At 42.8% G+C, this 11,482-nt stretch overlaps 1 long non-coding RNA gene across 1 annotated transcript; it reads left to right on the forward strand.

The window, feature by feature from the left end:
• Window positions 1-8,567: 8,567 nt before the first annotated feature.
• On the forward strand, window positions 8,568-9,727 carry LOC131229363 (uncharacterized). Its single transcript, XR_009163282.1, has 3 exons — window positions 8,568-8,678; window positions 8,763-8,810; window positions 9,397-9,727. It is a non-coding gene; the product is annotated as an uncharacterized LOC131229363 (long non-coding RNA).
• Window positions 9,728-11,482: the final 1,755 nt, after the last annotated feature.

The raw sequence follows: 11,482 nt of genomic DNA on the forward strand, positions 1-11,482 counted from the left end.
TTTTTATATTTTGGAACTATACTTGTAATTATTTAACCCAGTATCATGTTCATACTCTGGGGACTTACAACCACTTATGTGCATTATATATTTAACACAGTCTTCCACTTGCATAATCAAATCATCTTTGGAGTATGATATGTTGATTTGGTGTAATCCCATTCATGTTTAATGCACTAATATGGACAACATTTAATTATCATTATCTATGTGGCATAAGTGATGCGTTGGAACTCGGGACCCAAGCTTCTGCTCGACCCCCACTTTTCAAGGCGTTACAAGTTGGTATCAGAGCATGATTTGGATTAAACTGGACCTAGTTATGGACACACGATGCACACTGATGTACTCTGAATTAGGAGGGGGCGATGAAACATAGAAATAGTTTAGGATTTCAAGTTTCACCGACATGTGAAACTGACCGTTGAAATCGAACCCGTAGGCATCTATGATCATGCGAGTTGATCCCAATTATTTTATAGACCGTCCATCGATGGGTTTAGGCGATGAATCGGTGTAGTCCACACTCAATAACCTGAAAAGCGTGAATATACGCAAGATGGAACCCGAAACTGCACCAAACGAACTCGGGGGCCTAAACCGCATAAAACAAGGGGACTCAAGGTAGGCCCCGCACATTTCTAGAACTCCGGGGGGGGGGATGCCATCGCCCCTAGGGCAATGTCACATGATGGCATCGTGCTTAGGACGAGGCCTTGCGGTCCACCTTCAACGGGCCTGTCGGGCCGCAGCAGGCCGGGTGGGACGATGGGTGTACATGCATGTGAGGCCCACAAAATCATGTGGGGGCCTCCTATACCTCCCCATTTGCTTCATTTCTTTCATTTTCATTTTCACCCCTCCAAGGTTTTCAAATCCCCCAAAAATCCTATTTTCTCCCTCAAATCCACCCCTCCATTTTCACATCTTCTTCTTCTTCAACACTACATACTCACCTCTCACCATTCCTTTCAAATCCATCTCCTATCTCCCTCATTTCCCCCCATTTAAGCACACAAACCCTCTCTTGGGTCTTAAAAATCTCAAAGTCCACAAATCCATCCTATCCCTCTGTAACGTCTCAAAAAAATCCGTATAAAGACCCGATTACCACCTCAGGCAGAAATCACGAAGGAACAAATCCTTTAGAAATTAATCGAGGATTAGCTAAGTGCCAAACTAGATTATCTATGGAATTAGCACTAATAACTTTAAATACAATCTGCAAGACCCAAAACAAGTAGAACCGATAATGCTATATTACCTAAAAACTTAGGATCCATCTCAAAACCCAGTTGCTCTCGGGAGCATCATGAAACTTCGTATCGGACCTGGACCGCATGTCGAAAGTCCGATTGCCCCAAAACTATACGATTATGACTGCATTACTGGACTTGACAACCACTTTAGAAATCAAGTCCTAATAGTATCCCGAAATGCACAACTTGAACCTGAAGCGAAGTGTGTGAGAAACGCAAATATCTTTAGAAAATGAACTGAAACTTAAGTGAATTGAGTCGTTGTCTTGCACGCCGAATCTAAGGATTCAAACCGTCGGAATCTGACCCAATTACACCCTCGAATCAGGAAAAATTTCCAACATAGGTCAGTGTACTTGTGACCCTGATCAAGTACCGGTGGCCGTTGAACTGAAACTGGTCCCCTGCAGTTGATCCACTGATCCGATCGGGCTAAGATCTTAGCCTGATCTAGATCCAATGTCAGGAAGCTTAAGTCCAACCGCATGTGAAAAAGGGCCTTCGGAAGTGTTCCATTGGACCGAAACTGTCGCCCTTTAGCTATAACCTAAGTATACCTTGGCCCTGGGGCCATTTCCATCAGTCTTGGGCTTATATAAAGGCCTAAAGCCCTCTCTCACCCTTCACATACGAATTTCTAACCCTAGGTGAGAGAAGAGAAAAGAAAGAGAAGGAAAGAGAGAGAAAGTGTGAGGAAAAGCTAGGGTTTGATGCAGAGATTCTTCTCTGCCGCTCTACGTATCATATCACCACTACTGTATCACTATACCAGCGATTCTGGTTCCATTTTCAGGTAAGAAATCCTAACCCTAACCTATTTTAGGGTTTCAAATAGAGTAAAGGATGAAATAGCTAATCTATTTCATACTGTAGGTTACAGTTGTGTCGTAGACGACGAGTTAGAGAACGAACTGAGTTCGTTATGTGTCTACCGGTGTAACGTGCAGACTATAAATGCTTAGGTTATGGTTTTCAAAGCTTTCAATGTCAGTCAATGATTTATGACTGACTTGAGTGCTATCAGACATGCGTAGTTAGGATGTTTCAACATATTACACATATATGTAAGTTAGGCTATTTCGAATGCATTCTAAGTGTTTGTTAAAATGTTTGAATGAATATGGAATTATGATTTGTGCTTACTATGATTATTAATTGCTAATACATGATCGTTGTGCGTGTGGAAACTCCTATGTAGGAGGATTTGCTATAACATGTGCTTTAACTGATTTATTACATATATGTAATATATGTAGACTAAGTGTTTGATAAAATGTCGTAATGAGAAAATGCTAGTTTAAATGTATGTAATGAGGATATTGAGATGGGATTCTCAATCCCCTTATCTATGGTTACAGTTTCTTTATGTAACCTACCTTACTACTACGTGATTGATGGATGAATTGCCTATGTATTGTAACATGTGTAGTATGTGTTATGTTGAAATGCTCAGATAAGATTTATATTCAGATTTAGTTGTCACATGCTGGCTTTGGTTGTTACATGTGAATGTTAATATTTGAAGTATGATTAGGGCTACAATGTTGCCCCGGCAATCGGTAATGATTTACGATCGGTGGTCGAATTGATTTAGCCACGACGGATACGTTCGACAAATCCGAGTCATACGTCGTTTGACGGCAATGGTTAGGCCACCCGGAATGCTTATGCATTTCATGTCAATTAAGTTGACGTATGCTCGTACCAGTCGAGCTTGTCAAGCAACCCAGTTGACCTGATGTATGTTCACCATGTATAGACGCTACTATTTGAATCTAAGGTACCAACTTACCAGTGCCAAACCCGTTTAACCTTGGTACCTCGATCCGTTAAGACTCATGAGCTAGGCAAGGTGGTATGGGACACCGTGGTCGTGCTGTTGTCCTATGCTGGGGCGACGAGCCTCCCCGTAGTGTCCAGTGAGTAACCCAGACTCATGAGCCGAATACAATGGTATGGGACACTGTATTCGAGCTGTCGACCTACGATCAGGTGACGAGCCCATAGTGACCTCGAGCATACACTAGAAACTACATTGAGGTGATGAGCCTTTCCGTAGTAAACTAGAGTATAAACCAGGCCTACACTGACGGTGATGAACCTCTTCGTAGTGACCTGAAAACCATCTATCGTATGTGACTACTAGGATTGACGACCCTAGATGGATCAATGTTTGGGTTATGATGTAAAGGGGGGGTGTCTTAGCTTCCCAATCCTTTTGTATAGATATGTCTAATGAAGAACTTGGCTAACACGACCATGCATTGCATTGCACGGTGCTTTGGTAAGGAAATGCACAGAGGAAGGGGTGCAAGCCATGACCGTAAGAGGAAGATCACAAAGGGAGTGTAAGTGAGGGCATGCATCATTAATACATATCATGTTTGCATTAACCAGGGTACTTAGGGATGCTTGATTGTATTACTTTATCATTACTGCTTGATTGAATTGATACCATGTTAACCTCTGCCTTATAGCTCCACTGAGTTGATCACTCACTCCCACATTCTGGGATGGTATTTTAAACACCAACCAGACTCTGTCTTAGCTGCAGGTGATGGCGATGCTTATGAGGCAGAGTCGGACTATTACCATGATGAGGGACAGTCCTCCTATATACAACTCTCTAGCGGGTCTATGTAGACCTGGAGTTGTGCTGACGGGGCTATAGGGTTTTGGATAGAGAACATTACACATTCTGATTTTGTATATTTTGAATTAAACTTGTAATTATTTAACCTAGTGACATTCATACTCTGAGGGCTTGCTATTACTTTTGTACAGTTTATATATATATCACAGTCTTCCGCTAGCATACTTTAATTGCCTCTACAGTATGATATCTTGTTTTGGTATAATCTCATTCATGTTTAGGGCACTAATACAAACAACATTTAATTATTATTATCTATGTTGCATAAGTGATGTGTTGGAACTCAGGAATTGAGCCTATGCTCGACCCTTGATTTTCAGGGTATTACAAGTTGGTATTAGAGCATGATTTAGATTAAACTAGACCTGGGTTATGGTCACACGATGCCCACTGACGTACTTTGACTTAGGAGGGTGAGATAAAATGTAGAAATGGTTATAGGATTTTCAGTTTCATCGATCATTGGATTCAACCGAAACTGACCATTGTATTTCACTCCGTAGGCACCGTTAATCATGTAAAACAATCTAATCTCCCTCTAGTCCATCAATTGACAAGTATGGATGTCAATTCAATCAATACCACACGCAAAATGCCAAAAGTGTGAATACTTGCAAGTTGGAGTGCGAACATGCACCGGACAAATGCGAGGGGGCCATACCGCAACTTATAATGGGATCTGAGGTGGGTCCCACACATTTTAAGCATTTGGGGGGTGGATACCGCCCCCGTGCAGAGCCACTGCCTGCTAGACAGACCCTGGGCAGGCCTCTGCCAAATCGGCAGGGACCCGCCCTACCAAACAATGCCCGGGAGGAGCCTCCGCCTGCCCAGCGGGGCCCCACCAACCGACCGACTGTGGGGTCCTCCCCACATGTGTGGGACCCCTCTCCCCTCTCTAAAAACCCATTTTAGGGTGTTTTGAGAAGGGATTAGTTCATGCTAGTGAGAAGAATTGCGCTAGTAAGCGGGAGAAGAGACCCCGCACCCGATTCCTCTGTAGCCAGCTCGAGCATTGGAGGCAGCGGACTGGCCTCGCTTCAACCAAGATGTTAAATGATTTTAGTCTACTCCACAACATATGCACGTATAACATGTATCCCCGATCAAGTAACCGCACTGAGTGCATGAGGTTCATGGTGGACTTATTGTTTCGAGTTGGAAAAGGAGACAAAGTATGTCTGCCCACTCTCGTCCTGATGCAAATAATCAAAGCGACAAGGTCTAATAGGGAAAGCACCACGCTGCCATTCAGCCGAATGATTTGTAAGATAGCCCGCCACTACAGCTTCTGACTCCATATGGATGACGTCGCCCCAATCCATATTATCAATGCAAGCACGCTTGATAATATGGGGATTGGTGAAAGGCAACACCAAGGCCGCCTTGGGGAGCAGAGTGACGATACCGAGGAGGAAAGTGATGAGATCGAGGAGAGCGAGGGTGAGGAACAAAGTGGCAAGGAAGAAGAAGGAAGTGGTGAGGATGGCGATGGAGATGACACCAGTGGCAAGGAGGAAGGGTAAGAAGAGGAAGAAGTGGAGGCCCATGGCCCTGATGTGGCCTCTCCTCCTGCTACATATGAGTGTGATAGTGATCGGGCTACATTAGAAGCCCACTGGGCTTGAATTGAGGATAGGTCTGGGCCGACCTTGGAGAGACCCGAGCCAAGCTTGAAGAGAACAAGGCCTTCATGAAACGGAAATTCAAGAAGGTGTGTCGCACCTTGAGGGCTATCATATACTGTGTACAGGACAAGGGTGTACCTCCACCATCACCAAATTCTGACGACTAGTTGTGCATGTAGTTGTCTTTTATTTTGCTTTATTTGCTTGTTTCTATGTGTAGCCTCGATAGGCTTAGTAGTGAGGTAGTTTGGTAGTATGTTTTAGCGTTTGAAGCCTTAGTTGTATTAGCTCACATGCATCTTCTATCATGATTCATGTAACGCTGTATCTCAAGTATTGTGACAATTTTGATAAATGAAACGCATAAAGTTTCCTTAAGCTGTGTGTGAATGCTGGTAGTTGAGTTTGTGAGCATGCTGAATCTGACTTGGGTTGCACCCTACGTTGTATATAGGGAATGCCACGTAAGGCCACACGGAGTACGGCATGTCTCACTCTTGGCAATTCGATTGACGGGGCACCTCCCCTGAGCAATAGTCATACGGACCCCATTTCGGGCCCGACTCACGATACTATGCCGGATTCTCAGCCAGCCACTGGCCCCACCAATGGGCCTACACCTATTGCACCATCGGTTCCTGAGCAGAACCTTACGTCTACCTCGACGCCTTACGTGCCTCAGTCTACTCCTCCTACTAATAGGTTGGAGCAGATGATACTACTGATGCAGCAGTAGCAGCAGTAACAGCAGCAGCAGTAGTAGTTTTTAGCCACCATCGCAGGGGTCGTTACCAAGAGCATGGGTGTGGTTCCGCCTGCACCTCTTGTGCTAACAGCCTTTTCGAGCTATTCCAGTGCTTGCGGCCTCCCACCTTTGCGGGTACTCACCGACCTAAGGAGGCCTAGTATTGGCTTGACTGCATCTCTAAGATTCTGAAGCTGCTACACTATACTGAGGTAGAGCAGGTTGAGCTAGTTACCTTCATGTTCAAGGAGGCCAGCCTCTGGTGGGATAGTGTCCTCCGGACCACTATTGCTGGATACGTGCGGACGTGGGAGGCTTTTGAGATCCGCTTCCATGAGAAGTACTTTCCTCCCACGTATCGGCATGATAAAGAGAGTGAGTTGCTTCACCTTCATTAGGGAGGGATGTCTGTTGCTGAGTAAAAGAACCGATTCATGGAGCTGACTAGGTATGATCCATTGATATTAGTCAATGAGCCAATGCGAATGCGGTGGTTTTCAGAGGGCTTGCGACCTGAGATACGCTTGAAGATGTACTACGCTAGCATATCTACCTATGCTGAGTAAGATGGAGATAGATTATCCTGCAAGCACATGCCTATGGTTCCTAGGCCACGACCAGCTTTGCCGAGCAGGCCATTCCTCGGCAAGAGGCCTCGTGCAGACTCACCTCCAAGACTTGCAGCTCCACTGGCCCCTGTGAGACAACCACACTTGTGGTGCACTTACTGCAAGAGGTCGGGCCATGCAGATACCTACTATGTCACCAAGATGAGGGACAATGGCTTCTCGCTGCCTCAGAGGATCAACCGCCCGCTTCCTCAGATTATTGCAACTCCACCTCTATGGTCAACACCATCACATCCATCCTTTCGGCCACCTGCACCCCGATTCAGGCCACCTCAGTGACTGATGGTAGTGTAACCCAACCGTTCTCAGCAGGCATGAGTACATGCGCTTACAGCTGAAGAGTGATTCAGCAACTTTGGTGCCTTTATCTTTCAAGGTCACTGCTTACATCCAAGGTATCCCTGTATTTCTGCTGGTAGACACCGGGCCCACTATTTTGGTGATATCATGTTCTGCAATCAAGCACCTAAGGTGAAATACGACCCCGATGGTTGGGGTGAGAGTTATCGCAGCACCAGGAACTTTTACAGATGCCACTAAGATGTGTGAGGGTAGCTTCGTAGATCTAGGGAGCAGGACGATATGCATTAACCTGATCGTCACCATGATATACCATTTCGACATCATCCTTAATATGGATTGGCTTACTGAAATGAGGGCCGAGATCGACTGCGAGACCTGACTAGTGACAGCCTTCGGGCCTGACGGCACGACTTTTACTTTTCTCGTGCAGGTCAGTTGCCCTTTTCGATTTCTTTGTTACTCTTCCTTACTGAAGAAGGACGATGGTCCAACACTTGGGAACATGCCACTAGTTCAGGATTTTGAGGACGTGTTCAGGAAGATACCTGGATTGCCTCCTCAGCGTGAGATCGAGTTTACTATTAATCTAGTGCCAGGTGCGACGCCCATTTCACTACCGACCTATCGTATGCCTCCATGTGAGATGGAGGAACTGAGAAAATAGATAGATGATCTGTTAGATGTGGGCTTCATATGGCCTGGCGTGTCTCCGTGGGGAGCACCTGTGCTGTTCGTGAAGAAGAAGGATAGATCTTTGCGATTGTGTATTGATTATCGCAGGTTGAACCAAGTAATGGTAAGGAACAAGTATCCTTTGCCTAGGATAAATGACCTATTTGATCAGTTGAAGGGGGCACAGTATTTCACAAAGATCAACTTATAGTCAGGGTATCACCAGTTACGTGTCAGGGATGAAGACGTGTAGAAGACAACTTTTAGGACCAGTTTTGGGCACTATGAGTTTCTCATTATGTCGTTCGGCCTTACGAACGCACCAGCCATGTTCATGGACTTGATGAGTAGGGTGTTTCGGCTGTTTCTTTTTTGATTCGTCATCATGTTTATTGATGACGTCCTGATATACTCTAAGAGTCGGGAAGATCACGAGGAGCACCTGCGAGCAGTCTTCGATACTCTTAGGAAGAACCAGTTGTTTGCACAGTACAAGAAGTGCAACTTCTGGAAAGAAGAAGTTAAGTTCCTAAGACATGTGGTGTCCAAGGAAGGGATAGTTGTAGACCTTGGTAAGGTAGCCGCAGTTCAAGACTGGGAGCAGCCCGGTTCGGTTACCGAGGTGAGGAGTTTTCTTGGCCTGATAGGCTACTACCGTCGATTCATTAGAGATTTCTCCAATTTAATCATTGCTACTCTACAATTTGATCTTTCCTATTTACAAAATTATGTATTTTAGGGTTATTTCTCCATTGATGCAAGGCAGAGATGACAGATTCCCTAAGAAAGGTCAGTCTTTTTTATACAAAACTAATGAGCAATGATGTACAAATACATTTATGAAGAATGTTTCTTGTTGCTTGCTTTCTGCAGGTTCATATGTATATAGATTCTTAGGAAAAGGTTATAGCTCGGTATCAGGTAACAACATTTTAAGCCGGTTTTCTTTTTTTTTTTTGCCAAACACAAAAAATGAACCCATCATGTTGGACTGGCAGGGTTATACACCATCTATTAATGGGTTATAGTCGTTAATGGGAAACCATAGATGCTACTTTCAGATATTTGCTAATAGTCTTCCTTTATCTGGGTAGCACAATGTCCTGCCAAAATATTTTGAGCAAAACCATGTATGGTAATGTCTACAAGAGTGCATTTCTTTTGTTGATATGGTGAATAGTTGGATGCTTCTGTGTCATGTTTTACATGTCTTAATTTTCTTGTGACTTGAAAAGTTTTCATTCTTTCATTGAAGTAGCACATCATACACGTATAGTTTAGAAGGGATATATGCATCTTTTTAGCAACCAAAAGACATGTCTAATATCAATTGTCTTGCCTTCTAAACAAACAAACACCGTGCATTTAAAATTAGCAACACATGTTCTTGCTACAAAGGCCATTCGAAAACATTAATCCATGGTTGAATATTTTTTACGTAACTCCCATTTGTTATTACTTAAGAGGTCATATGCAATTCACGAAGATTATTCTACTCTTATATCAGGCGGAAGCTCTTGATTTGGAGAAAATTATGCTTTAAACAGTAGCAGAAGTTGCACAGGACTGGAGAATAGATGATATAAGCGGGATCTTGGGTCGTTGTAATTTTAAAGCCAACATGCTTGACAGAGTCTCACTTTTGAGTGGTGATGAGAAGGTATGTGAAATGTCTACCATGCTATTTTTGGTTTTGCCTATTTGGCTATATCAGGCTATGTGGCTGCATGGAAAGTTATATTGCTATAAACATTTGTAACATGGAAAATGGACATTCATGTGCATTTGTAGTCTAAAAACATTAAATAGATAGTCAACTGTTTTATTTGTATCGTGCTGATTATCGTCTTGATGAATGTTAAATGGGTGAAACATACACGCACATGTTTAACCATTGATTGATTATGATATTTTTAAACAATCATGTGAATTATTTTTTGAATGACTATCAGGTGTAAGATTTAAAAAAAAAACAAAACACAAAAATCTAACTATTTTAAAAAAATTCGCAGCTAATTTAGCGACGGACTAAATCCGTCGCTAATTTATGGACAGGTTAACATTGGACGATGGATTTAAGGTCCGTCGCTCTCCTCATATTAGTGACGGACCCGTCGCCAATATTTTAATTGACGAATAATTTGGGTGCATTTTTCGAATTTCAGCGACGGATTTTTTATTTTTTTCGACGGATTTTATCCGTCGATACTCTATGACAGACCTTATCCATCGCAGATTAGACGACAGATTTTATCCGTCGGGAAAAAAATGACCCAGTAAATAGCGACAGATGAAATCCGTCGTTTATTTAGTTTTATGACGGACTTGGTCCGTCGCAAATCTGCGATTTTGGCGTAATGCCACATAGATATTAAAATTTTTAGTAGGACTACCATTCGGGTCCCACTCCCTTTATAATAGGCAATTTAAATGATGATTATTACGTGGTGCATGTACAATGCACACACACACAAATGAGAATATGTATGTGCCATGATTGGTATCATACTCATGCACATCATATGAATGGCTAAATATAGATGAGAACGTATCATAATGTACACCTAGCCACGGGGTTGTGTTTAGTACACATATCATGAATTAGATTCCTTGATACAAGGAAAACCTACATTATATGCCTCACGACTCATTGGGGACCCATACAAGATATGGTCACCCGTGTGATTATTGCATGATTGGTGCATGACTTGAATAGTGTGAATCATGCATGATGCATTGTGTATGTCATGATTTCATCTACACCCTAATAGCATTTGGATCATAGTATATACCCTAGCAACATCAAGGCTATCGTTACCACATCTTGCCATGGCTGGCATATGAGTTTACAAACATTGAAAATTCTATTACAGTATAGTGGGCGCTATAGATGCCCATGGGTGAAAGGCCATAAACCCTATGGTACCAGTAAGATGCTCTAATACCTAAACTGAGTGGAATCATAAGCACTCGAGGGTCAAATACCTATAGCTCACGTCTCCCACTGTGTTGAGGTTAGTTGGAAAGTTCTGTAACCTTATCCACCCAAGTGCAAAGAGTTATATGTTAGGTTGAGTCCAACCAGCTCATGAAACGAGTCGTTATCGATAAGCTAAGTAGGTTTTAACATACCACTAGCAAGGAGAATAATGGGTTCTCTTCCACTCACTTAGTTATGTGTGAGATCCTAGTGATGTTCTACATGAGCACAGTATTGTGATATGTATTAGACATCAAGATTTGGATGTTTGTGTTGCATGGCTCTATATGACATTTGGCCCAATAGGCCTTCATATTAGATAGCATTGGTTTGGCTAATGACATTTATGGATTTGACAGCATAGCTCTCCTTCATTTTCGTATATTCTGATATTTATATATTTGTTACATGCATTGTGCATGCACACGTGCACTCACTAAGCTTCGTAGTAAGCTTAAGCATGTTGTTTACGTGCAAGTTAAGCTAAACAGCGACAGTCACACGCCTGATCTTTTGAAGTTTTAATTATGCATTATATTTTCCTTTCTAACACTATACTCAAATTCTTTTATAATAAATATATGTTATGATGCCTTAGTTTGTGATACATTAT

Source organism: Magnolia sinica, chromosome 2, assembly GCF_029962835.1.
Source record: "Magnolia sinica isolate HGM2019 chromosome 2, MsV1, whole genome shotgun sequence".
Classification (NCBI taxonomy): domain Eukaryota; kingdom Viridiplantae; phylum Streptophyta; class Magnoliopsida; order Magnoliales; family Magnoliaceae; genus Magnolia; species Magnolia sinica.